This window comes from Stigmatopora argus, chromosome 18 (genome assembly GCF_051989625.1).
Source record: "Stigmatopora argus isolate UIUO_Sarg chromosome 18, RoL_Sarg_1.0, whole genome shotgun sequence".
In the NCBI taxonomy this organism is placed as follows: Eukaryota; Metazoa; Chordata; class Actinopteri; order Syngnathiformes; family Syngnathidae; genus Stigmatopora; species Stigmatopora argus.
Window position 1 is genome coordinate 1068660 of NC_135404.1, and position 26657 is coordinate 1095316.

Here is a 26657-nt window from a genome sequence, read left to right on the forward strand (position 1 = left end):
TGTCGGGTGTCCAAACTTGTCTCAGTGGGAGAGTCAGTTTCAGACAAAAGAAAAAATTGTGTAACACGTTCCAGCATGCATACCTGTTAGACCGTTTATATCAATAATTGTCTGAAATACATGACAATAGACACATATGTTGTAGTATAGGAAAATATTCCAATAATCTTCACTAAACTTCGTGTTCAACATTTCTGTCTGTTTTTTTGTCCTTTTTTCCCCATTATTTTTAATATTCACTTAATTTTCCTTTTAAGAAGTGAATTCATTCTGTCTATTGAAATAAATTTCCATTCCTTGAAAATAGCCTGTATCCTCTCTATTGCCACTGTTTTACTTCAGAACATGATACCCATTTCCAGCATATTCATAACACTATTTCATGCTCATTTATGATCATAACTGCCGTATTGTTGTGGCAAGGCCCACATTGTAAATGTAGTAGCACGCTGCAGATTGTTTTGGTTTCCTCTCTCTAGCTGATCATCAACATCAGTATATAGTGGGAGATGGTCATTGCCATTCGTCACTTCTGTGTATCTTCTGTTTTCTCTTGCAAGCATTTGTCTTTGTTCATCCTTTGCAAGTGATGGAGCTTGATCAAGTGAGTGTTCTTCTCTGTCTTGTTTTTCTTTCATTTTCCTTTTCAGGTTTTCTCACTTGAACAGGTAAGGGTTGTACTTACCTGACCAGTTTGTGGAGACTTTCAGATAAGTATTCTTGATCCATCTGTCTTGCCTTTCTTGTGGGTACATAAGCTGGTCCTTGCTAACGTGTTGGTTCTTGGACTTCACCCCCCTTTTCCGTCTTATTTAAGGGCATTCCCCGCAAATAACCTCTTTTATTCTGGTCACCACTTGAATCCTTAGAGTGATCACTCTTATCCACCTGGTGGTCTGAGTCACAGGTTCTTGTATCCGTTTTCTTCTGCCATTTCCTAGGTATGGATTTGAGCAGTGCTGGACCGTCAGGGCCTGCAAGGCCTTCTCTGCTGGCCTAAAAAATATCTGAATCACAGACTGATGTTAATTATATTTTTTTCCATGAATACTTATTAAATAATTCCAAATTGTCTGTCAACCTCCTTTAATTGCTTTCCCCATGGTTGCGCTGCGTCCAGATGTGTGTTTTCATATTTAAGCATTTAACCAATCACATTTCAGCCATTATTTGTTGCCAGGGTCAGAAATACGATAGCTCAGGCTCGACTTTCAGGAAGAGTCGCAAAAGGTAAGTTGCTTACAGGTAACAACAGATTATGATGCAAGGCTCTTGTCTTTGCCTTATCTGCACACAGGATTGTCTGACACCCTAACCCTTTAACTTTGTTTATTACTTTTTGCCAATGCGATTTTAACTTGCCAGGCCCTATTCGGTCACTAAGGCTCCTCACCAGCACTCCATTGCCAGGCTGTAAAATTGCTCCTTTCAATTTTTGTCATAGAAGGACTTGTTTGACACTTGACTCCTTTCTGTTCTCGCTTGCAATTTGATAAGCCTCAGATATTCTCTTCGTCCAATTTTCTGCATATTTTTGGCGTGGATGGGTCCTTTTCTTCCTTCAGTCTAAATAACCGATCGGCGGCTGGCAGGCACGGGTGGTGGCCAAATAGCAAATAGTACAGCTAGGACCCGGTGGCCTTGTGTCTGCTACAGTTGTACGCATGTACCATTTGTGCGAGATGGTCCTTTCCAACTTCTTTCTCTCCATCTGCCAGTGTCCTTAACATCTGTAGCAAGGTGCGGTTAAACGTTTCCACTGGGTTGCCTGATGGGTGATATGGCGACATTCTAGAACACGTGTCAAACCGATTCCGCCAAGGGCCGCAGTGGGTCCTGGTCTTTGTTCCAACCGATCCAGTGCCAACATTTTAACCAATCAGGTGTCTTCTAAAATAAGTAGCACCTGACTTTAATTAACTGATTACACTTGCAAAAGGTATCCTCTTGTTGAGTTGGAATGAAAACCTGCACCCACTGCGGCCCTTTGAGGACCGGTTTGACACCCCTGTTCTAGAATGATCAAAACCCTGGCAGCCTTTGCAGTGTCTGGAACATCCGTTCTCGAACTTGCGACCTTGATTGCGATGAAGCTTTGTTGGATACCCAAAACTTGGTATGAAATCATTATATATGTGCTCTCCAGCGGTATGCCCAGATTTGTTGTTCATCACATATGCTTGCTCAAATCTCGTGAAGCGTTCAACTAACACAACGATATATTGATAACATCCCTTGCTTGTCTCCAGATTTAGGTAATCAATGTTCTGGCGGGAAACTGGTTGTTATACCACCATTAAGAGCATGCAGGTGAGTAACAAGTTTCTTTTGCTAAATGCATGAGCAATTTCAATTGATGATAAAAACTGAGCATGGGGGAAATCTGATTAATGAAATAGAACTTGTGATGAAGAGCCAAAGAACTGGAAATGACAAGAATCATACTATATGACAAAAGTTAACATATTTTACCCAAATTAAAAAGAGGATGAAAATAATGTTGTCATTTTCTCATTCTGAAATGTCCATGAAATACAGCCCCCACATACTCTGATATTAAATCAAACTATGTTTAAACATTTGACTAATTTTTATTTGAATTTTTTTCAAGATGGCAGCGCCTACAAGAGCAGCGGGACACAGGACCTGAAGGACCTCATCCGTGAAAGGAATCGACTACGTCGAGACCTCCAACAAAATAGGAAAGAATGGATAGCACTCTGTCAACAGATCAAACAAAAAACCACTGAAGCGAAGAGGAACGCATGGCGCTTACACCTCACCAAGATCGCCGAGACAAGATCTACGGGACAAGCCTGGTCCTTAGTAAAATCCCTCTCAGGCACCAAAACACAACAATCTGGCGAGTCCCTGGTCTACAAGAACAAGGAGTACGTGAGTGACCGAGCCAAAGCAACAGCATTTATCAGGAAATATGCCTCGGTCAGCGGACGCAAGAGTGACAAGCGGAGCAGACGAGCAGTGCGTTCTATACGTACAGCTACCCGCAGACTGCTCGGCTCACCGCGACAAGTCCTCGAGCTCCCGTTCACCGATGCTGAACTGCAGACAGCGCTGTCCCAACTTAAAGCGGGTAAGGCAGCTGGACCCGACGACATAGCCCCGGACCTTCTAAAAAATCTTCCGGCAAACATCCTTCCCGAACTACTCCATATCATCAACACCAGCTGGCTAGAGGGCTGGTGTCCACAAGCTTGGCGAGTGGCCACCATCATCCCTTTCCTCAAAAAAGGGAAGTCACCAAAGGACGTTGGGAACTACAGACCCATCGCCCTCACCTCTATGCTTAGCAAAACAATGGAAAGGCTCATCGTGAACCGTCTCGCCTGGTGGTTGGAAGATAAACAGCTTCTCAGCCACTGGCAAGCCGGTTTTCGAAAGGGAAGAAGCACGACGGACCAGGCCCTGCGACTGTCGCAGTTCATCTCTGATGGCTTCCAGTGGACTCAACGGCAACGCACGCTTGCAACATTCTTTGACTTCAGCAAGGCATTCGACCAGGTATGGAGAACAGGTCTCTTACAAAAAATGGCAGACCTGGGGGTCCCCTACCGCTTCATCAGATGGATCGCCAACTGGCTCACAAATCGCACAGCCAGGGTCAGGATCAACAATACCATCGGCAGGAGCAGAACCTTCAAAGAAGGGCTCCCCCAAGGCTCGGTCCTGTCACCCCTCTTATTCATCATCTACATTAATGACCTCCTCGACAAGTTCAACGACTCCACCCTGGTCAGCGCCTATGCAGACGATCTGGCTCTTGCTTGTCGGGGTAGGAACAAAGAGGAGGTGGAAAGCAGACTTCAAGCGGAGGTGGAAAAAGTCTGGAGGTGGAGTTCCGAGGCACACCTAAACCTTAACACCACCAAGTGTGAGGCGTCATTTTTTAGCCTGGACTCAGCTGAGGCCAAATGGCAACCAAAGATCTTAATAAATGGCGCCACCCTCAAGCATAACCCCACCCCCACTTTTCTTGGCGTATCTTTTGACCGACAACTCACGTTTGCAGAGCAAGCGAAAAAGGTCCGCCAAACCATGTCCAAAAGAACGAACCTCCTCCGCAAACTCAGTGGCACATCCTGGGGTTGGCAACCAAACGACCTTAGAACGGTGTATATTGCCACCCAGAGAAGTCTTGCGGCGTACGCAGCACCGGCATGGGCCCCCTGGCTGGCCCAAACTCACCTCAAATCCCTTGAAACCGCCCAACTGGAAGCAGCCCGCGCCATAACCCACCACCTCAGGTCTACCCCCACCGAAGCAGTCCTACATGAGGCACATCTCACACCCCTCTCATCCCGCCTCAAGTTACAAGCACTTCTTAAGGTGGATGCCTGGAACCAGCTGCCTCCTTCTGATCCCCGACACCGCCTCCTCCATGAAAACGTTAAAATGCGTTTGCAAAAGAAGCCAGACTGGCGATCATCGACCCTTCCCCGTCTTACCGCTCTCGAACTCCATACCCCTTGCACATACTCTTCCCATCCCTGCCCACCCTGGCTATTACCCCCCCCCCCATCCAAACCGCCTTTACCGCAGTCTCTAAACACATGCCGACCATCACCCAAAGAGATAAGGCAGAAGAGCTCATCAGAAGCATGGGCAAACCGGACCTACAGATCTTCACAGATGGATCCACCAAAGAAGGCACTGCGGACGGTGGTGCAGGTTTTGTCGTCATTAAGGAGAGTGCAATCATCCACCAATGGCATGGTGCCACTGGCAGCCGCAGCAGCTCCTACCACTCTGAAAAAGTGGCACTGACCGAGGCACTCTCCTGGCTGAGGGAAACAGCAGACTGGCAGACAGCAATTATCCTCAGTGACTGCAAATCGCTGGTCCAAGCCATGGGAAACCCCCATACGCAAGACCCCGCCATTCGGAGACTTCAGGGTGACATCGCCCTTTTCCCTCCGCCTAAGCGACTGCAGCTACTGTGGATCCCGGGCCACTGCAACATATGCGGAAACGACCTGGCTGATGCCCTAGCTAAACTTGGCTCGTTAGATGACCAAACCAATACCCCCCCGGACGCAGCCACAATACGTGCCATCATCCAACGTGAAGATCGCTCCCCCCCCCTCTCCCACCCCCGCCTTCTGCAGACCTACACTACAAAAGTCACAGAGGAAGAACTTGCCCTATCGAAAGGAGACCGCACAGACCTGATTCGTTTCCGCAGTGGACACCACCCCCTGCTCCGCCGTTGGCTCCACCTTGTGGGGAAATCCGACTCGGATCGCTGCCGCCTGTGCGACGAGGAAACAGAGTCGTCTGAACACTTATGGCTCCGCTGTCCGGCCTTAATGACCGAACGCTACCATCGCGGCTTGGGCAACTCCCTGGATGAACTTATCCGTGTTCCAGTGGCAGCCCTAGCGCTGCTGAGGGTAATCCTCAGGCGCCTGAGGTGAAAAAGAAGAAGAAGAAGAAGAAGAAGAAGAGCAGCGGTCAGAGGCTCTCTCTACTTGTGCACTCTGTTCATGTGTTTTGTGTGTCTTTTCGCAAGTTGTTCGTCAAAACCGGACTTTAAATTCAGCTATAACCATTTAGACTTATTAAACATCGGTTAACAGCAGCAAATAATGGTTTCTAGTGACTTTCACCGAGAACATAACATAACGGAGGAGAGCGACACGAGAGGCGGCCCCATGGTTTGTTATCTGGTCTGGTCGGCGAAAAAAAGCATCAAGAAAGAAAACAGAAGTGAGGCTGTTGAGCGTGCACGTTGTGTAAGCTCAGGAAACAACCACTCAAACCTCAGCTGCTGAGCATATATCCAACGTCAAATCCATTGTAAATAAAATGGTCAATTTGGAATTAGAGCTCGCTGCTAATCGCTACATTCATTAATGCTCCACGCTAATAATCACAGAGACGTGACTACACCCACAAATACCCGACGCCACGGTGCAGCTAGCAGGTCGCACACTACCTAGATCAGACAGGACGTGCAACACAGGAGAAAAGAGAGGTGGTTTGGCTTTGCATTTATGTGAATAAGGGATGGTGTAACAAAAGCACTGTTCTGGTTAGACACTGTTTCCCAGGCATAGAATTCACGTAGGTGAGATGCAGATATTTCACTTCAGCAGACAATCTCTACCACATTCGTGCTGACCTCTTCCCCAATCAGACGATAAACCAACTGAATTAACATCCAGACACCTTTAAAAATTCACCGTCTGCCGTAATGCCAATCGTCACAACTAAGAAGATTTCCGTAATTAGATAAATTTGTAAAAATTATGACAATGCTTTTCCGTTATACATTTCACTCCTTTGTCTAGTAATTTTCTTATACTTTTCCTGAAGCACTATAAAAGAGAAACAACAACAATAATGCTAGTGGGAACAGACTCCAGTTTGATAGCAAAACTGTGAGAACACTGCGAGACATAAAATGGAGAAGAAAAGAAAATACAAAAACATGAAGACACAGGACTGTAACATACAAATTTTTGTGCACTTATAACCAACTATGACTACCTTTTTCTATTTTCTTTCCCTATCTCTTTGGCGTTGAATTTACTTTTTCCTGAAGGTATACCTTTCTTTCCCTGGTACTCGGATGATTCGCCGAAAGACATTTCGCCGACGGACGTTTCGGCCAAACGTTCATTCGGCCGAACGTCCGTGCGGCGAAACGTCCGTTCGGCGAAACGTCCATTCGGCGACCTGTCCGTCGGTCAAACGTCCGTCGCCGAAACGTCTTTCGCCGAATCATCCGGTCACGTCTTTCCCTAATGTTATTAAGCTGGCCATCCAATTCATATTTAGTCTATCCATAAATGTAGGTGTTTAATTCTCGAAGCGCTTTGATTTTTAACAAATTTCCAATCCTCACACACCAGACGCTGTTTTAGATCGTCATCAATAGCCGCCTTGCTGTTCGATCAGGGCAGTCATTTCCCCGTTATTTTTCTTTTTCTTTCACCCTTTGTTTGTTTTCCCCTAGGTTATCACCACACACGCCACACAATCATACACTCAGAGTTGAAGTACTGACCGGCTTAGGTACAGGACACCTATGCCCTTCAGTTTTATAGACTAATACTCTGTCTCTTCACCTGTTAGTGACTAGTATTTACAGGGTTTTACCGTCGCCGTCCCCCGGACGCAATCTCCTTCATTCGGACCCCCACTCACGTATGGACCCTCATATGAATGATTCCCTCACATTCGGAACCCCTCACGAATGGACACATTCATATCGACTCACCAGAGATGTCTTCAACTCTTTTTGTTTAAGTCGTCAACTTCGGGAATCGAGGTTCTTAGCCGAGACCCAGCCCCTCAAAAGGGTCTTAAATGCCGGGGCCACGGTCCTTCCCAGATGTCGACTAAGTGCCTGGATTCCTTCAGTATATTGACGCCCAGGCTCGACAGACCAATATGATAGGTTCACCAATAGGCATTCCCAAATGCATGGACAATCTTCTGGATTTCTTCTTGCAAGGAGAACAGAACTAGTCATGCCGAGTCCCCGCTCTGTTCTGACCTCAGATGCTTCTTTTCCTGTTTATTAACTTTAAGGACCCTAGTTACAATTGATGTCTCAACTCTCAAGGGAGGGGTGGGAAACAGAAGTGAAACGTCAATATAGTCAAAACAAATGAAGGTCTGAAAGTCATGTGCAGCTCAAGGTGTTTTGAATCTTCTTTGTTCAGTCTACTCCAAGTAGTCCAAGGCGTTTTGGTGTTTAGTCTAACTAAGGTTCTCAGGAGCAAAGCATTTACTTCATTGCAAGCAACCATATAATAATGTAAAACTAATAATCCTAATGAGCAACATTTAATAGTAAAGCAAAGCATTTTTCATTGCAAGCAACCATATAATAATGTAAAACTAATAATCCTAATGAGCAACGTTTAATAGTAAAGCAAAGCATTTTTCATTGCAAGCAAATATATAATAATGTAAAACTGATAATCCTAACACCCTCCTTTTGTAGTTTTTAACTACAAACACAAAAGTGCAGTTCCAACATTCGAACACATCACACAGTTCAGTTCTTTTGGACTTCCGGTGCAGGTCGGTCGCGACGAATTTGGCAGGAGCGATGTTTCCACTTTATCGCCATCCAGAGTATTTTTGTGCCTCCCTAAGGCCGCCATCTGGGGTCCCCCGGTCTCTTTTCTTCGATCACCCGCCGATGATCAGTACAGCGTTCGCTGGAGGGACCCCAGGTCAGGAAAGTCGTTCCTCGTTGTCTTGGGATTGTGGCTCGGCATGCTATATGCTGGAGTTGGGCGCTCACTCCACCTCTTCCCATCGTCAGCCTCCTGGATGGATCCGCTTTGTTTAGACTCCCAGGAGTAAAGTTTATTAGCAAAAGGAAAAATTTAGGGATCCAGTCCGTTCTGGCTCCTCCTTATTCAGACTTACTAAGGTTATTGGGAGCAAAGCATTTACTTTGTTGCAAGCAAGTATGATACAAATAAGCAAGGTCAATAGTTAAGCAAAGTGTATTCTTTGTTCCAAGCAAATGTGTAATAATATGTGGGTCTGCTCTCTATCTGAATCCCCTTTCTTGCAGGTCAGGTCTGGAAAAGGAAGAACAAAATCAATCTCGCCCAATTCACTTTCATCTTGATCATAGGCATGGACATCAAGGCCATCATAGGCTGTGTAATGAGTGGATACAATTCTTGGAATTTGGAATTTTTAGGCGCAATTTATAAGTCAACTTAACCAAGTGCACAGGCAGGGGATAAGACAAGGCTCACACAATGTAAAAGTAGTATCAAAAACAGCTATTGAGATCCCCACAGACAAGACCAAATCTTTATACTTGCCGAAGGTCTTATCCCACCAGTCTGTACAGGTGGACAATTCCACTCCAGAATGCCTTTTCATATTCTGGTTCAGGGTCTGCAGGCCTTCATCGGCTCTGGTTAGAGACCCATTGGGTGACATGTCGTTAGGAATAAAGTTGCAACATTGATCTCCAAACATTGCACGCACGCCCCCTTGCTCCACCAGAAGCGTATCAACTGCTTTGCGTTCCTGGAAACCCATGAGACTGGTGGGTGCCAGCTGTTTCTTCATTGCTACAAATCCCTGCCCAGTATAATTTCCAAGTTTTTGGACATTGTAATGGATGCTGTTTATCCTATCCATTTCTCTATTTGGAGTAACTCAAAGAAAAATAGACTCTCAACCTGCTGCACCTTGCCCAGCTAACCCATACTCATCTGTTAAGCCTCTGGGGATTTAATTGCATCAATGTAAGTCGGATCGCCCTCCCTCGATGAGGCTCAACGCAGTCGGGAGAGGCCAGCCACCGCACAGAAATTCTGAGCCGCCAATTGAATCTCCTCGACTGTAGATGGAAAAACAGATACTGGTAAGAGCAGTGAAACCAAAGCACATAGTCCTGTTGCTCTTTGACAGGAGTCACATAATTTATTTGCACCACACCACCACCCTAGATCAAAAGGGGGAGTCAGTGGCGCAGTTTGTCTTGGAACATGGGTGCACCGTCTCATTTGCCGGCCCCAGTTTCAAACCCTGCCAACCCAGTTCAAAGCAGGTAAAGTTACCAAAGGCAATGTTAGTGGAAACATTGGTTTGCAGTTTACTGCTTTCATAATAGGATAGACGCCATTCTTAATCTGTTTTTTTTTCAATAGTTAAAAATAAAAATCTAGTTAAATTTCTACTAATTATCCACTCCAAGATCAGAAAGAAAAAAATAATTGCAATAACAATTCACAGTTAATTTCAGACATTAATTGCTAGGCCAATTTAGTTACATGCAAATCAAAGCGATTTGGATATATGTAAGTGTTTCCAAAAGAAATTTGAATCTAAATTCAGTTCTGCTGAAGTTGAAAATACGTGAAAAAGAAAAAAAAGGTAAGAAATTAAATGAATGTAGCATACTTCACTAATCAGAATTTTTTAAAAAATCTAATAAAACATTTCACTTAATCCTCGGAAACCTGTCATCATAAACTTTTGACTTGAAAATCGTGACAAACATGATATAAAAAGAAAACAATCCCTCAATATTTATGGTCAAAATATTCCCTTGAAATATTTATTCATTAATAAAACATTTGGAATACACCATAGCGCCGCATCTAATTGTAACAGTCCACTCCTTAAACCTGAACAGAAAGCATTTCAAATAGACTCCTACTTTCTCCAATAGTTAAGTTCAATTTAGCATAATAAAACTATTGTTTACATTCACAAAAATTATAAATTAAATTTTGGTATGGTTGATCTCCAGGTATTGATAAAACATGTGTGATACTCTCCGAACACTCAAATTCGCATACGTTAAATTACTATTCATTTTCCTCTATACTTTAATCTTAGCAAGTGACTCTTTTCTTTTTTTATCACCATTGAATTTGCAAGACAGATTTTGACAACATATTTTCCAAAATTAGGAAAAGGATATTCGTCCTTTCCCAATTAATAGATCTGACCAAATGTCCCCCTGTGGGATGTGTTTCTTTAAAGATTTCCAACTATAGCAAAATTTGGATCGTCATCTAATTTCCTTTGCGTACTGAATGATGGCAATTTGTATGGTCTGCCAAATAAAATGTCAAAAAAATTCAATCCATATGAAGAAAACATCTACAAAAAATAGACAATACTTCTCACTGGAATTTAATTTGATAATAGCCTTCCAGAGCTAGTGAAATGGATATTATTGGCGTCTGTTTCTTTTCGACCTCGTATTTACAACGCCACATGCTCTTTTTTTGTCCTGGAGGATTTATTTGATAAAGACACGGAAAATAGAAATGGAATCCCAGGTCAGTTCTCAATAAATTGTTTATTTGCAAGAGAAATGACAAAGACTTTCGTGTTATGACTCCATTTAAAGGCCCCCCTCTGCGTCCAAAGTGGGCGTTAGTTTTGAATATATTCGTTTACCTATTTGGACCACTAAAGTGTAGTAGTGGGTAGACTGTGTTTCAAGATAAGTGTGGGGTGTGTAATAAATACAAGACTTGAATGATAAAGGAAAAGAATATATGATTACTGTGAATAATGTCAATAGGGTTATAGGCTGGTGAAAGTATACTTTGAATATATGGCAATTCACCCTGTTTTACATGGCGGAGCTATGTAACAAAACTATTAATCAAGTAAAAACTAACATTGATGTAAACCTTCAGTTTGGTGGAAAAAAAACACAATTGACGCACACGCGAAAGAAAAAAAACATATCGTATGTAGTACTTTGATATGGTAACAAAATAACTAGAAAGAAAATGAAAAAATCAAATCCTCTTCGACTGGATAGTCCGCAGTTGAGGCTCTTCCCGAAATTTCTCCATTCTCCTACAGACGGCACTCCCTGGCTCCATCAGTCCAAAGTAGGGGAGAATCCAGCATGTAACAAAAGTCCACCTTTAAAAGCAACAATATTCCAAAGCTATTATGTGAGAAAATGCAGTCACCTGTGCAAGATATATTTCAAAAACAAAAATTTGCGGTGATTTGACTTTGATCTACTTTGTTACAGATTATAGTACTGAATATTGATCAATTAGCGACATCTAGTGGTTCATCATTGTAGCACGTTCTCAGTTCTACCCACAATGCTATGCGCTGTTGTGCTTGTATTCAATTCAATAAAGTCACAATCCGAAACATACTTAGTAACTTGAATTTAGAATGATGTGACATGCTTCCTTCTTTCCGCTTCTTAAAGGTTTTCAACCTAATCACTTCCTATCATCCTAAACGACTGTAAAAATGGAGGAATCATTTGAGTTATTCATGCGTTGAGAAGACCGGGGCCTTTTTCAAGTCGGTGCAAAAATTGAGGGAAGTACGTATACAACAACTTGACAGTAAGTAATTGCGTAGTAGAAGCACCTGGGTTTGTGCAGTGGCGGGCGGTGCATTTTCTGGTAGCGCCTTCAACGTATCAATCCAACCCTCAAAAACTATTTTATGGCTATAAAACCTCTACTGCAGCTACAGCTGCAACACATAAAAAAATAATCAATAAATTAATGCACAAAAATGGGGTAAAATCCACTTCCTAGCAGCATTTCATGATTAAATACAAATACTGGAGCTTTTCAGACATTAAAACCAGGCCAGGGGGTGATTTTCCCGGGAAAAGACAGCGACGAACGTCAATGGCGTACGGGCAAACATTGCCCGAAAATGGGGTAAAATCCAGCCGAAAACAGCATTTATTGATTAAATACAAATACTGGAGCTTTTTAGACATCAGAACCGGGCCCGGAGTTTCATTTCCCCGGTAAAAAGACAGCGATGAACGTCGATACGTCCATACGTGAAATGACAAAAAAATGCACTAAAATACTAAAATGAGGTAAAATCCACTTCCTAGCATCACATTACAACCAGGCCAGGGGGGTGATTTTTCCCGGGAAAAGACAGCGATGGACGTCAATGGTGAAACACCAAAAATTAAACTGGGGTAAAATCCACTTCCTAGCAGCATTTTGTGATTAAATACAAACACTGGAGCTTAAATACAAACACTGGAGCTTTTCAGATATCAGAACTTGGCCCACAATTGAAATATTATTTAGGAATGGCCATATTTTACTCACCAAAAATCCTTTTTACACAATATCCATCCTCCTTTCTTTCTTCCTTCTTTCCTATCGCCATCGAAGCTAATGATGAAAGTCGAGCCTGTCCTGTCATATTTCTGGCATAGTCCGTTTTGAAAATGGCTTTAAATCAAAACAACAATATACTATTTGCTTGTGGAGCGAAGTTAGCACAATGAAAGTGCCGCACACACCATATTCCCGGCTGTAACAGGCTTGCTAGCTTCGGAGTTGACCGCCCTTTTAATCTTTTAATTCTATAGCCAAATCTTTAAGGCCATTTAAAGCAACAGTGACTTTACCATCAGGAGCTATGTTATTGGGAATGAAAGTACTACAACATTGATTAGTATGAATTGAACTTCATATTCCTCAGACTTACTCCATTTTGTAACTGTACTGTCAACAAGCAATGTTAATTTTGTATAAGTGAGTAATCAATAGTGCCTATGGTAGCATTTAACAGTGTGGAACATTCAAAGTTGAATAGAGACAGTGTTTTAAAGCCCAATATCAACATTGGGGAAAAAAATAAACAATTCGGGAGGAAATTCCTGAGCCAGCCATAATTCAGCTGAGGCAAACTGGTCACCCAGAGAGAGGAGGTCAGGTACACTCCTTATCATTCCTTATGTGAAAAGAAAGATCCTCCACTCCTCGGAGCCTTGAGAGTAAGGAGTTAACAAATGATTTAAAATGCAGGATTTAAACATGTCAGACATGGTCATAAGCAAACACAAAAGTGAAGTCAAACATACTAGTCTTTGTTAATTACAGACACTCCTCAACTTACGAACGCAATTGGTTCCGAGCGATTGTTCATAAGTTGAATTTGTTTGTAAGTTGATTTAGTGCTATATTTTGTATTATAATTTATGTTTAAGGCCTATATAAGTATATTGAAGGTTTATATAAGTGCATTTGTATGTTTAAGGCTTGTATAAGTAACACGCATTGGTTTGTACTGAAAAAAAAAACATTTAATAAAATGGAGAGAATATGTACAGTACTGTAGAGAGAGAGATAGATTTATGTATTAGAAACTGGCCAAAAGAAGCGACCTAATGACGATTGCACAGTTTTCTTCTTTTTTTCATCATAAATGATGCAGTAGCACTGTATGGCATCATTCAATTGATTTGCAAACTTTGTGCAACGTTCAATATTTGGGTCCTGCTGCTCGATCTTTCTGTTTATAAATGGTACTGAATGTGCAACGCTCACCACTCACGCGCATCAAGCTTCGTTATTTTTGCCACTCGTTTCAAATGAAATGGCTTGCCTCTTCCTTGCAACTCCCTCAATAGAAGCCTTTAGCTTTTTACCAACCATATTCAATATTGGATGCATGAGATATTTAATGATACAAATGAAAAAGGTTCTTTGCACCCTGGAGATACATTCACGCACTTCCGCATTGCAACGAAGAAGGTAGATGCTGGGTGAGCTGAGCTCTCACAGCGCCAGGCGTCGGTATTAGCGGCGGAAAGAAGTACTACTCCGAAAAAGACGCGAAATACAAAATTGGACTTGCGAACATTTTTGGACTTAAACGCAATTTGCAGACATGTTCGTATGTACCGTTGTTCGTAAGTTGAATGTTCGTAAGTAGGGGAGCGTCTGTATGTTTTAACACAAGTGCCGTATCCTAATTATACTATAGTTGTATTCCTTGACATTCTCTTTAATTCTCAATAGATTTATTTGTTATTATTATCATCATTTGTTTAAGATTCTCCAGGCGTTGTTGTTGTCCAATGCTCTTTACAATTTTAAAGGAATCTGATTGTTTTCGCTGAGATAGGTGTAGGCGTCCGTCCTCTCCCACGGAGACTGTTGTGAGACATCGTGGGCTAGTTGCGGGAGCCAAATTCCTGATTGTTCTATCGGGTGATGCGATACGCTTGACCGCAAGAGTCAGGTGTGACAGTCTCCACTCACTCGAATACGACACTTTCAGCCATTCCCAACTCCTTTTTTCGTCCTGCACACACAATCAACAGTTGTCAATTGGTGGGACTAACCCCAGGAGGAAAAGTTCAAAGCACATTAAATTAATCTGAATTTAGTCAGCCATTTTCATCAAACTGAAGATTTTGCCACCTGGAGATCTCCAAACATTAGCTGCCTTCTAATTCCTATAACATGTCTCTATAACATGACACGCTAACCACTCGCGCCACCGGACCGCCCCCTATAACATGTAATATAGCAAATCATTATTACACAGAAAAAACAGTAACATCCTTTTGACATTACAGTGGTACCTCGAGATACGAGCTTACTTCGTTCCGGGACTGAGCTCGTATGTCGATTTTCTCGTAACTCAAACGAACATTTCCCATAGAAATGAACTAAAAACAAATTAATTCGTTCCAACCCTCTGAAAAATACCAAAAACAGGATATTGGATTGGATTTTTTTTTCATTTGTTCTAATTCATCATCTATTAACAAAGTAATACATAACTGGTGGTTTAATATTACTAAAATGTGTTTAATAGTACTAAAATTATACGAATTTCGAAGGGGTGAGAGAGAGAGACGGACAGAGAGAGGGAGGGTAGAGGGGGGGCTTTTTGCACGGCAACACGCTGGAACATAACATAATTTTTTTTAAATGGACTTGGATTACGATGCAGACACACTCAAAAATAAGTTTAATCGAACCTAACACTAAACTCAATTCTAATTTTGTTTGACATTTTGATACCTTTCTTCTCCCGTGTTGGCTCTTTTTGCCCCGCCTCCACATTGACTTTCAGTCAATATCGAGGGTTGTTTGAGTTTGTATTCCCAAAACGATGCACACAAATGTCCTCACAATAGGATAACGCATGACCACTTGCCAACGAGAAGTAATGTATATGCCATTTGCACTGACTAACGGGAAAAAAATGCAACGCTTACAAAGTAACAAATAACTAGTGGTTTAATAGTATACTAAAATGTGTTTAATAGAACTAAAATTAGACAGATTTCGCGGAGGGTAGAGAGAGAGAGAGGGACAGAGAGGGGGTAGACTTTTTGCACGGCAATGCGCTCGTAAAATAACAAACAAATTTAAATGAACTTGGATTACGATGCAGACACACTCAAAAATAAATTTAATCTAATCTTACACTAAACTTAATTCTAATTTTGTTTTAAATTTAGATTTTGCTTTTGTATTCCTTTCAAAATATTCCGAAAATGATGCACACAAATCTCCTCACAATAGGATAACGCACGACCACTTGCCAACGAGAAGTAGTATATATAACTTGCGATCGCCTCGCCATTCGCAATGTCTAACGGGGAAAAAACCACTGAAAAAATGCAAAGCTCCGCCCAGTGCGCCTCGTATAGACATTACACGAGGGAGTTGCGACCAGGGAGACATTACACGAGGGAGTTGCGGGGAGAGAGACAGTGCCCATGATGTTCTTATGAGCAGCCTCTCGCGTACGCTGTCTGCTCGTATATCAAAATTTGTCTCGTATCTCAAGATAAATATTTGGCCCAAATTTTACTCGTATCTCAAATTGCTCGTATGTCGGGACACTCGTATGTCGAGGTACCACTGTATTGATAACACAATAAAAAAGTACATTCTTTCATTCATCCATTCATCTTTTGTATTGTATATCAAAACGGAGTATTAGACATTTCCAATTTTGGCGAATAATGTGTTTGGTCGCTTCAATAAAATTAGCGTGTTTCTCTATTCAAATTATTTTAATACACCAATAAACAAAAATCACAATAATGTTATTCATTGCACCACTATAATTTGTGAAAATCCAAATGCTAGATATTGTCATGAATTATTTGCTATAAAAATTAACTTAAAGGTTTGCGTACCAAAGTGATAGCCACCAATTTGATCAATGTGTTTGGGCAGAGTTCTCACAACATGTGCGAAAAACAGCAGGTAACTCTGGGTGTTTGTTGTATAAGCAATTTAGCTTTGTTCTGGCAGTTGTGAAGCTTTTACTAATTTGATCATTCCTGGCCCTTCTAGACATCCTGTTCCTTTAGTTCAGGGGTCTCGAACTCAATTTACCTGGGGGCCGCTAGAGGCCGAGTCTGGGTGAGACTGGGCCGCATCAGGATTTCCACAAGAAAAGCACTGATAAAACATTCCAACGTTATCAAAATCTTTATTTTTTAACAAAAAATAATGAATTAAATAAATTAACTTAAAGATGAATAAAAAATAAATCAATCAGTAATACAAAACCAAATAATACTAATGAGCATACAGTAGATATACACTGGCTGGCCAAGTAGAGAAAATGAATTATTTTTATTCCGTTTCAAATGTCTGTATTAACAGCTCTTTAACCTTTAACTTTCTGAACTTGAATGGAACATTGAACATGAAATATTCTGAACACGGCTTCTCTTGCCGACTCCTTGCTGCTAGAGACCTGGCAGCGCTTCTCACATAGTCACATTTGGCTTGAGGGAGGAAGCAGTGGAGACCCTCAGTAGAGCTTGAAGATGCTCATCAGTAAGTCTGGACCTGTACTTGGACTTATTAAAGTTCAAGGTGGAGAAGAGCTTCTCACACAAGTATGTGCTCCCAAAAAGGCACATGGTCCCCTTGAACCTTCGGGAAAGTTCAGGGAAGCTGGGGGTCAACTCTCTCAAAAATTGCCCAAGCTTGTCTGCTTCTCCACTCACCTCCCTGAACTTGGCTTTGAGTGCAGAGTTGCACTGCAGGTCAATGAGCTCCATTTGAAGCTCAGGAGGGGCATCTTGCACATCAAAGGAGAAGGGGTCCGCAAAAATTTGAAATGTGGCTTTGTGTGTCTTGAAGTCTGCAAATCTGTGATCAAATTCCTCCTGTAGCTTCAAAATGGCCTCAACATACTTCTCACCACTGAATGGTGTGCCTGCATCCACGAGAGCTTGCATGCTGGGAAATGGCAAAGGTTTGTCTGAGAGAGCTGGGCTTTCCATAACACAAGTTTAGTGCAGAATGCTCTCACGTTGTCATAGGCAGCACTGACAAGTTGCCCCTGGCCTTGTAGCTTCTTGTTCAGTACATTAAGCTCATGTGTGATATCAACAAGAAAAGCCAAGTCCATGAGCCATTTGGGATCACTTAGCACAAGATCAATCAACTCACAAACGGCGTAGCTAGCTTTGACTGCTGCATTACTGTCTTTGGTAGCCTTCTTGAAGAAATCCTGTTGCCTCAGAAGACGTGTTTTAAGACTGGCAACCTGGTTGGCTCTCTCATCTCCTTGGTATTTTTCGTACTCCTCAGTATGTCTCGTAGTACAATTACGTTTCAAATTGTATTCCTTGTGCACCGCAACTTTTTCAGTGTAAATGAGACACGTCGGGGTGCCCCTGTGTTCAACAAAGAAATATTGCACTCCCCACTTTTCTTGAAACTGTCTGTGCTCATCACCGACCTTTCTCTTCACGGCAGGCTTTGAAAGAGACATCTCTGGGGCTCTGTAATATGTTTTTCCACTTGGAATGAGTCTCGGGTTGATCTTTCACATTCAGTCGCGCGGGTTTGTGGCACATGTGCACTTTCGCTCTCCGTTTCAATCGCGGAGATGGCTACAGACACTGACACAGGCTGGATCACGGATCATAGCGCCTCATTCAGTTCTATGCTGAGAGCAGCGGAGGAGTGTGCGCGCCGAGCGGAGTGATCGGCCTCACGGCTTCTCCTCCGCCCAGCTGATTGGAGGAATGAATGAGTGAGTGAGCGAGGCACTGGACAGCCCGGCCGATGTCCCGCCCTCCAGAGCCGTATACCTCACCGTGATTAGTTCATTCAGCTCCGAACCAAAGTTCCCTCTAATTTTTTGTTGGTCTGAGCAGAAAGACAAGCTCCCTGAGCGCACTGAGTACCAGTGTGAGCGACATCATCGGTACTCGGATGATTCGCCTAAAGACGTTTCGCCGATGGACGTTTGACAGACAGAAGGTCGCCGAATGGACGTTCCACCGAATGTTCATTCGGCCGAACGGAGGTTTCGCCGAAACGGGATTCGAACGCTCGCCCCGCCGGATCGTGTGTGTACAAGTTTTTCAACCTCGGCCCGCGGGCCATATACGGCTCGTTAGGATTTTTAATCCGGCCCGCCGCCGGTGTTGTCCAAATTATAGTAAAAATCAATGTTCGTCTACCATCAATGGCAGCCCGGGAATAAGCACTCTTGGGCGGGCATGGCAGTCCGGGAATAAGCACTCTTGGGCAGGCAGATGTAGCAGAACCGAGCCATAAAATGACAGCAATCGGGTCAAATCCATCCTAAAACAGCATTTAATGATGAAATACAAATACTGGATGATATCGCGATGGAGGCAAAAAAACGTCTATAGACATCCATTCGCCAAACGGCTCAAAATGCTCTCAAATTCGGTCAAATCCAGCTGAAAACAGCGTTTAATGATTAAACACAAATACTAGTATTTGTATTTAATCATTAAACTAACAAATACTAGTACGACCTGTCCGTCTGTCAAACGTCCGTCGGCGAAACGTCTTTAGGCGAATCATCCGGTCACGACATCATCATTGCTCGCTATGGGCATACCAGTATCACACCTGCCACAAGCAGGTGCATGTCAATGTTCCCTCTAATTTTTCATGTAAAACATGAGTGGACAGAGCTACTGCCACTGGCTGCCACTTAAACGGCGCCATCATGGGGAAAGGGGTAAAAAAAAAAAAAAAAAAATTAAAAAAAAAAAAAATGATTTTTTTTTTTAACTGCGCGCCATATGATTGCTACTGCGCAGAGAAGACGAGAGTAGTGCGCAATTGCGCACGCGCGCAGCTTAGAGGGAACATTGCTCCGAACACAAGTGTCATTCATATCAATTTTGCGGGCCGCACGAACATTAATCTTTCATATTAAGACGGGGGCCGCAAATTATCGTCCCGAGGGCCGCAGTTGGCCCGCGGGCCGCAAGTTTGAGACCCCTGCTTTAGTTGAAAGAAAGGTCATCAAAATAAAAAAAAGATCAAAATCAAATCAAAAGCTTTTATTGTCATTATATAACAGCTGCGTATAACGAAATTGGTGGTGCTACTCCACAAAGTGCGTGTTTCCCAGTAAAAACATAAATAAGTAATTTAAAAAGTCACATCCGGGCAAGGTAATTCTAAAATATTGCACAATCGAAGATATTCCACATTTTATTGCACACCCCGAAGTTATTTGACAGACGGGATTGTGTGTCATACTAGTGCAAATTCAGAGCCCTAATGGCTCTGGGGAAAAAACTGTCCCTGAGTCTATTTGTCCGTGTTTGTGAGACCTGTAGCGTCTGCCAGAGGGCAGCAGCTGGAACAGGTTGTGACCAGGGTGGTAGGGGTCCCTAACAATGTTCAGCCCTCTGCTGAGGTAGCGAGGGCTGGCAATGTCATCCAGTGAGGGCAGAGAGCAGCTGATGATCTTCTGGGCGGTGTTGATCACTCTCTGCATGGCTTTTCTTTCTGCTGCCGTGCTTCCAGCGTACCACACTGTAAACGCAGTATGCCAGGAAGCTCTCCACAGTGGCTCTTAGAAGGTTATCAGAAGCTTAGTGTCCCAGTTGTTCCTCCTGAGTACCCTCAGGAAATTGAGAGCTTGTCCGTGACGTGAACCCCCAGGAATTTGAAGGACTGGACCCTGTCTACTTTCCACTCCATTTATGAGGAGTCTGTGCTGCGTTTGTGAAAGTCCAGAATTATTTCTTTAGTTTTCGTGGTGTTTAGTTTGTGATTGTTCACCAAACACCACAAAGACAGTTTGTTGACCTCATCTAGGTGGAAGAGTTTTTCAGCCAGAATGTCCGGCATTATAGTGTTGAAGGCTGAGCTATAGTCAATGAAAGGCATCCTCACATAGTTCCCCCGGTGCTCCAGGTGACTCAGTGCTGTGTGTAGAGCTACGGCGATGGCGACCTCAGTGGACCTGTTTGTTCTTGTTGGGTTCATTCTGGGATGTTACTATATGTTCATTTGGAATTGATAGGTAATGAAGCTATAATTTAAATAGTGCCATACTGTTTGGACTGAGTGCACTTTCCCCCAGTCTTCCTGTTCAGGGCCAGTCAATTGTTTTCATAACTATGGCCTGAACAGGACAACAAGTTCCAGGCCAGACGGATGATCTACAAGGACTCTTAAACTGCTTTGTCTCGGAATCCTACAGATGGCGATAAATCGAATCAAACTTCCGAGAATACTCGCATTATTCTTCAAATATACTGTTGCTCTGTTTACCTTATAAAGAAATTATTATGACAGTTGTTTTTATAACCTTCATGATGTTATTCGGTTAAGCTTATACAATTGTTCAAAACAGTTGCGACAGTTGTTTTTGCTTATGCAATTGTTTAAATCAGATTACCTTTGAATGTTTTGGTTATGTGCCGCTAAATGGACCGAAGAGTATGGCGCCCGTCAGAATCCTCTTGCGAACGAAGCCACGTTGGGAGCGATTTTCCTTGCAAGTTGTAAGCAGTTATGTTGAAAGATGTTTTCCTATTTTAATTAAATATTACTAATAATGATTTAAAAGGTTTTAATCATTATTCCAACAGTTCTATAAGCAAACTGGTGAGGGTCAACTGAGGGAGGGATTGTGTCCGTGATGTGGCGGGCGACCAACTTTTCAAAGCACTTCATGATCAGAGGCGTAAGTGCAACAGGCCTGTAATTATTCAGGCTGTCAATGGTTGTTTTTTGGGGGACAGGGATAATTGTGGCAGATTTCAGGCAGGAGCGGATGATGGATTGTTGCAGGGAACAATTGAAAATCTTTGTAAAAACCCCAGTCAGCTGGTCAGCACAGATACTCCGTCAGGGCCAGCAGACTTCCTGGTGTTCACAGTCCGCAGTACCCGTCCCACTTCATGTTCCTGAAGCTTCATTATACTGCTTTAAGGTGGTGGATGCAATGTTCCCTCTAATTTTTCGTTGGTCTGGGCAGAAAGACAAACTCCCTGAGCGCACTCAGTACCAGTGTGAGCGACATCATCGGTACTCGGATGATTCGCCTAAAGACGTTTCGCCGACGGACGTTTGACAGACGGGCAGGTTGCCGAATGGACGTTCCGCCGAACGTTCATTCGGCCGAATGGACGTTCCGCCGAACGTTCATTCGGCCGAATGGACGTTCCGCCGAACGTTCATTCGGCCGAACGGACGTTTCGCCGAAACGGGATTCGCACGCTCGCCCTGCCCCCGGACTGTGTGTGTACAAGTTTTTCAACCTCGGCCCGCGGGACATATACGGCCCGTTAGGATTTTTAATCCGGCCCGCTGCCGGCGTTGTCCAAATTATAGTAAAAATCAATGTTAGTCTACCATCAATGGCAGCCCGGGAATAAGCACTCTTGGGTGGGCATGGCAGCCCGGGAATAAGCACTCTTGGGCGGGCAGATGTAGCAGAACCGAGCCGTAAAATGACAGCAATCGGGTCAAATCCATCCTAAAACAGCATTTAATGATTAAATACAAATACTGGAGCTCTCTGGACATTAGAACCGAGCCCAGGGAAGTCAATTCCTCGGTAAAATGTCGCGATGATGTCGCGATGGAGGCAAAAAACGTATATATACGTCCATTCGCCAAACGGCTAAAAATGCTCTAAAATTCGGTCAAATCCAGCCGAAAACAGCGTTTAATGATTAAATACAAATACTGGAGCTCTTTGGACATTAGAACCGAGCCCAGGGAAGTGAATTCCTCGGTAAAATTTCGCGATGATGTCGCGATGGAGGCAAAAAACGTCTATATACGTCCATTCGCCAAACGGCTAAAAATGCTCTAAAATTCGGTCAAATCCAGTTAGAAAACAGCGTTTAATGATTAAATACAAATACCGGAGCTCTTTGGACATTAGAACCGAGCCCAGGGAAGTGAATTCCTCGGTAAAATTTCGCGATGATGTCGCGATGGAGGCAAAAAAACGTCCATATACGTCCATTCGCCAAACGGCTCAAAATGCTCTCAAATTCGGTCAAATCCAGCTAAAAACAGCGTTTAATGATTAAATACAAATACTAGTATTTGTATTTAATCATTAAACACTGTTTGAACGAACGTTCATTCGGTGACCTGTCCGTCTGTCAAACGTCCGTCGGCAAAACGTCTTTAGGCGAATCATCCGGTCATGACATCATCATTGCTCGCTATGGGCACACCAGTATCACACCTGCCACAAGCAGGTGCATGTCAATGTTCCCTCTAATTTTTCATGTAAAATATGCTGTAAAACACGAAAAACATAAGAGTGAACAGAGCTACTGCCACTGGCTGCTGCTTAAACGGCGCCATCATGGGGAAAGGGGTAAAAAAAAAGTTTGGATTTTATTTACTGCGCGCCATGATTGCTGCTGTGCAGAGAAGACGAGAGTAGTGCGCAATTGCGCTGGCGCGCAGCTTAGAGGGAACATTGGGTGGATGTGTTGACACTGAATCTGATTTGTCAGTCTCAAAGCGGGCAAAGAAACGGTTCAGTTCCTCTGCTAGTAAGGCATCTGTGTTAACAGACACCTTATTATTGTCATTGTAATTGGTAATGTGTCGTATTCCCTGCCTGTTATATTCTGAGAATCTTTTACCTCAACATGATTTAGATTTAGGTTAACACCCACGTTGGGTGGAGGCAATGAAGGCTTTAAAATTGTGGTCAAAATAACAAAAATCTCGCCTTTTCTCGAGCCAATAAAAATAACTGGTCATGGAAGCTTCAATAATGTCTTAGCTATATTTTTGTTAACACTTGTTTCACCAGATCTTTCAGAACAAAGAAAAGAACATCCCACAAATGGTGACGCCAACGTGATTTGTTCTGAAGGTCCAGACGAAACCATGACTTTCCTTGCAGACTCTTGGGGGACAAAACACAAAGGTAAGCAGATTTTAAATTCTGCATAATTTATAGAAACATTAAAATTTTAGGAGAGTCTGGGGAAAGATCTGTGATTTTTGTCCTGGTGAAATAAGATTGTTCTTGTTATACAGTGGTTGAGTTTGTAAGGAAAAATGCATTCTGTGTGGGATGCGTTGAAAGTCGCGTACTGTGTGTAATCGCGCCAAAAAAGCTTTATGCTTTTTTGAAACAAAGTCGCTGTTTCTATGTGAATAAGCGCAGATAAAAACCTGCACTTTTATCGAAATAACAGGGACTGTGACCCTTGATCAGATAAGGAAGCAGCGGTTTGTTCCTTCAAAAACCGTGTAAAGATTTATTGATCTATAATCCTTATAAAGCGTGATTATTGGGTGTGAATGTGTGTATGTTAAGATTTCCTCGCTACGTTTGTCCAAACCGTGCAACGTAGAGTTGAATTTTTTTTATAGTGGCCAGAAACGACTGTCGGGTCCTAATAGATGAGTGATTGAATTTCTTCACCTTCTCTAAGAGTGTAAACTCAACTTTTATTTGTTACAGCTGAAAGCAGAGTTGATGTATGAATCCTTGTTTTTACATGATGTGCCCTAAACGCACTGCGTGGCTGATTGGTCCGCCAAGGACTTTCGAGATGCTCCGCGGAACACTTTTTTTCTGTTGTGACGGGAGTTATTAAAACATCCACCTATCCATAAATCACGCTTCATCTATTCTTTAATCCTTATAAAGCGTGATGTACGGATGGATGTGTGTGTGTACCTGGAAACTCGCTGGCGAAAATTCTCCTAAAAATGATGTTTGTAAATGACGCGGAAAGCCATCTTGGGTCAGCGCATCCAGCATCATCGAGTCTCTCCGAGTCTTTCCGTCACGGCAGGGAAAAAAGTGTCGGATCCAAACCGTGCATAGTGCAGAGTGGGATTTTTTTATGGTGGCCAGAAACGGCTAGACGAGTGATCTAATTTCTGTACCTTCTCCAAGTGTGTAAACTTGAGCTTTGAGCATTTGCAAGTACAGTGGTACCTCGACACACGAGCGTAATCCGTTCCGAGACTGAGATCGTATGACGAGGTTCTCGTAACTCGAGCGGACGTTTCCCATTGAAATGAATGGAAAAAAAAATAATTCTTTCCAGGCCTCTGAAAAAACACCAAAAACAGGATATTGGATTGGAAAAATGTTTTATTTCTTCTAATTCCCCATCTATTAACAAAGTAACACATAACTAGTGGTTTAATAGAAATAAAGTGTTTAATCTAACTAAAATTGGGCGGATTTCGCCGAGGGGAGAGGGGCACAAAAGGGGCGGGGGGGCTTCGTTTTTTTTTCCACACAACGCACTCGTAAACAGAACAAACACTCCACCCTCACATTCGCTATCGATGGGCTGTTTGCTGTTGTACTATTCCCTTCAAAATATTCCGAAAATGATGCACACAAATGTCCTCACAATCGGATAACGCACGACCACTTGCCAACGAGCAACAGTCTTAGCAGCGATCGCACCGCTGCTCATGGGAGCTTCGGGGGCGCTGGCTAGCGGCTCCCTTTAGCTTGTAGCATCTGTGTTCGCATCCCCTCGAACGGCGCCTATGATAGAGTTGCTACCGGGGATGCTGTTGCGAGCCAGTGCCCCCGATGTTCTCATGAGCAGCCAACGAGCAGTCTTATCAGCGATTGCCCCGCTGCTCTGGGAGCTTCGGGGGCGCTGGCTAGCGGCTCCTTTTAGCTTGTAGCATCTGTGTTCGCATCCCCTCGAACGGCGCCTATGATAGCTACGATTGCTACCGGAGATGCTGTTGCGAGCACGAGTATACTTCATTACCCAGAAAGCCCTCGTTTCCCCGCGCATGCGCGTTGTGCGTTTCCTGGTCTGAATAGCTCATCCGGTGCTCGTAAATATTGTTATACACGAAAGATATACAAAAAAAATGCCATTGGCACCTGGCTTGGTCGCATCACGAAATTTTGACCGCATCACGGGCGAATTATTCGATCGAAATTTCCCCCGTAAGACGAGCATTTTGTAAGACGAGCATTTTGTAAGACGAACGGTCGTATGACGAGGTACCACTGTATTATCAATGAGTATGCCAAACCTGAAATATGTTAGCTTGCTGCTCTCTTGAGTTTTTGAAAATATTAGGTGCTAATAATAGTAATAAATTAATAATTAATAAATGGAATTTGTTATTGAAAAACTAAATGGTTTTCATTAAACAGAAGGTAATACCTATCTTTTCTGTAAATTTGGTGCCAATATGCCAAATTGCTTGGGAGCTATTGATGAAATTAGGTGCTAATAACAGTAATAAATTGATAATTAATAAATTAGGTTAGGTTAGAACTTTATTTTATCCCATATTCGGGAAAGCGCCGACAGCTCTTCCATCTTAGAGGGGGATCTCACTTTCCCCATAATAATAGATGGAATGGTTGGTCTGAAGCATCACTTCTTTTGTCCAGCCCCGGATTTGCAGCGGCATCGAGGTGTTGCTCCTTCTGCTGCGTATTGTTCACAGCTAATCCCATGTGTGTGACAGCGTAGGCATGGCTGAATGGTTCCAAAAAAGAAGTAGCAAAAAGAAGCCAGGCTAACAGAACAAAGAAAATTGTAAAAACATTTAAGCAAAAAGTATAAAGTACAAAGTAAAGTAAAAAGGAATGTATCAAGAAATATTAAAATGTAATAAAAAAAAGACAGAAAGGCTGTAAAACACGAAAAACAAATAAGAGTGGACAGAGCTACTGCCACTGGCTGCCGTCTGACGGCGCCAAATGGAGTGGGTTGTTGAAAAACTAAAAGGTGTTCGTTAAACAGAAGGTAATTACCTATCTTTTCTGTAAATTTCGTGTCAATCTGTCAAATGGCTTGGGAGCTTTGAACAAAATAGGTGCTAATAACAATAAGGAAGAAGGAGGAAGTGGGAGAGCGGAGGATGCTGAACAGGATGATGTACATCATGGACAGCACCTCCCACCCCATGCATGAGTCTGTGGAGTCTCTCCGAAGCTCTTTCAGCAATAGACTGCTGCACCCTCATTGCAGGAAGGAGCGCTTCCGCAGATCCGCAGAAAAAAATTCTCGTCCAGATGGGTCAACAACTTCACGTTTGCAGCTGTGAATAAAGCGCGACCTTCGATTGCACAACAAAAGGCATCATTACTTTAGGCAATGAAAAAAAAACATTGGCACCCACAAAAAAAAA

At 42.9% G+C, this 26657-nt stretch overlaps 3 long non-coding RNA genes across 3 annotated transcripts in view; 1 reads left to right on the forward strand and 2 right to left on the reverse strand.

Annotated features, from left to right (window-relative positions):
- Window positions 1–7870: 7870 nt before the first annotated feature.
- LOC144092646 (uncharacterized) lies at window positions 7871–14206 on the reverse strand. The gene is made up of 2 exons (XR_013306113.1): window positions 13812–14206; window positions 7871–9346 (listed from the first exon to the last, which is right to left on the reverse strand). It is a non-coding gene; the product is annotated as an uncharacterized LOC144092646 (long non-coding RNA).
- On the reverse strand, window positions 10801–13790 carry LOC144092645 (uncharacterized). The gene is made up of 2 exons (XR_013306112.1): window positions 12585–13790; window positions 10801–11400 (listed from the first exon to the last, which is right to left on the reverse strand). It is a non-coding gene; the product is annotated as an uncharacterized LOC144092645 (long non-coding RNA).
- LOC144092648 (uncharacterized) overlaps window positions 11680–26657 on the forward strand; it is an 18977-nt gene continuing 3999 nt past the window's right edge. The window contains exons 1-2 of the long non-coding RNA XR_013306115.1: window positions 11680–11824; window positions 23329–23445. This is a non-coding gene — a long non-coding RNA (uncharacterized LOC144092648). The remainder of the gene's footprint in view (window positions 11825–23328; window positions 23446–26657) is intronic.